This window comes from Engraulis encrasicolus, chromosome 23 (genome assembly GCF_034702125.1).
Source record: "Engraulis encrasicolus isolate BLACKSEA-1 chromosome 23, IST_EnEncr_1.0, whole genome shotgun sequence".
NCBI lineage: Eukaryota > Metazoa > Chordata > Actinopteri > Clupeiformes > Engraulidae > Engraulis > Engraulis encrasicolus.
Window position 1 is genome coordinate 40,991,078 of NC_085879.1, and position 2,179 is coordinate 40,993,256.

A 2,179-nucleotide genomic window follows, 5' to 3' on the forward strand; every position below is an offset into this window, starting at 1 on the left:
GAGGCTGGACAGGTAATCTGGCATACAGGGCATGTTCACGGTGGGCCGACAGTCCACAGGGGCCAATACTGGGGTGAGTTTCTCAAAAGAGAAGTTGTTAGCCTGTTAGGAACTTCGGTAGTTGCCAATGGGAAAATGCATTGAAAACAACAAAGTAGCTAATGTAGTAAGCAACTTTGGTTTTGAGAAATTCACCCCTGTTGTTGTTATTTTCCAGGGGATTGGACCCCAGTTTACAGGGGGAGGCCCTCATAAATATAGACAGAGGATACAGTGAGTCAAGATATAGTATGAAAATGGCACTTGTCCATGTTAGGGGCCGATCTAGTATGCCTAAAATGCCTGGGCCATTTTTCAGTCCCAGTCCAGTCGCGCCTGAAGGAGAAAAAGAGGAGGAGGGAAGGAGACATATGTTAAATTCGGAGTGAGTTTGACATGGGGAGAGATTACATTTCCAAACATACGGCGGGATGATGAAACGAAGATGGAAGATGGTTGCTTTCCTCGTTCTGCTCACTTTAAGGTAGAGCACTTTATTTTGCACACCTTACAGCCTGCCCTCCTGCTCTTCGCTAAAACAACAACAGGACTCCAGTCAAACCCATTCATTCAGGTCCATCTTTCTGTCTCTCTCTCTCTCTCTCTCTCTCTCTCTCTCTCTCTCTCTCTATCTCTCTCTCTCTCTCTCTCTCTCTCTTCCTCTCTCTCTCTCTCTCTCTCTCTCTCTCTCTCTCTCTCTCTCTCTTTCTTTCTCTCTTTCTCTCTCTCCCTTTCTATCTTCCCACACCGTACAGTGAGCCCTTCTGCTCTTTTCTAACAACAGGACTCATGCCAAACTCATACATTCAAGTCCATCCCTCTCTCTCTCCCTCTCTCTCTCTCTCTCTCTTCTCTCTCCTCTCCTCTCTCTCTCTCTCCTCTCTCTCTCTCTCTCTCTCTCTCTTCCTCTCTCTCAGTGTCTGTCTCTTTCTTCACCATCCACAACCCCTCTCCTCCATCCTCAACCCCTCTCCTCCATCCTCACTTAACTCTCTCTCTCTCTCTCTCTCTCTCTCTCTCTCTCTCTCTCTCTCGCTCTCTCTCTCTCTCCATGCATCCGTCCATCCCCTGGGGGCCTTTGGCAGAGAGGAAAAAATAGTTTTCCCACGGGACCCTCGCGCAGATCATACAAACACGGCGTGGCCTTAGTAATGAGCAAGGAGGCTTCGGCAGGGTGATTAAGACCGAGCACCGGAGAGGTGGAGGAGAAGGAGAGGTGGAGGAGAAGGAGAGGTGGAGGAGAAGGAGAGGTGGAGGAGAAGGAGAGGTGGAGGAGAAGGAGAGGTGGAGGAGAAGGAGAGGTGGAGGGGGAAGGAGAGAGAGAGACGGGGTGGGAAGGTGTAGAGGAAAGTAAGCATGGTGGAGAGGGACTGTGGTAAATAGAGAGAGAGAGAGAAAGAGAGAGAGAGAGCAAGCAGAGATAACCACCCTAGCCTGATTAGAGAGAGAGAGAGAGAGAGCAAGCAGAGATAACCACCCTAGCCTGATTAGAGGAGAGAGGGATGGAAAGAAACAGATAGAAAAGGACGCATGCGAGAGAGAGAGAGACAGAGAGAGAGAGAGAGAGAGAGAGAGAGAGAGGCAGAGAGAACAAGCAAGTGAATGACAGACAGAAAAAGAGAGGAGAGAAAGCTTGCACAAGCGATACAAAACAGAGAGGTAGAGCAAGAGACAGAGAGAGAGAGAGAGAGAGAAAGAGAGAGAGAGCAAGAGATGGACAGAAAGAAAGAAAGAAAGGCAAAGAAAGAAAAGAAAGACAACAGTCTCTCCTTCCATCATAGCGGGTAATTGTATTTCTTTTAAAAGACATTAGATGCTGAGGTCTCGGGGCGCGGGACGGGGCGGGATGCGGGGTGCGGTGCGGTAGAAGGGGAAGGGGAAGGGGGGGAGGTGGAGAAGGGGGCAGGCTGGATTAGGAAGACCCAGGCGAGAAGGAGAATCTCATTAATGATGTTATGATGTACGCCACACCACACTACACAACACTACACTACACTACACAACACAACACAACACTACACTGCCTGTTTGTTTTAAGGTCCTTACGTGCACTGTGTTGACACATCCAAAAGTGCGCCCTTGGGGGAGAGGTTTGTCGAGTGTAGAGAGTTGGTGTGTGCGTGTGTGTGTGTGTGTGTGT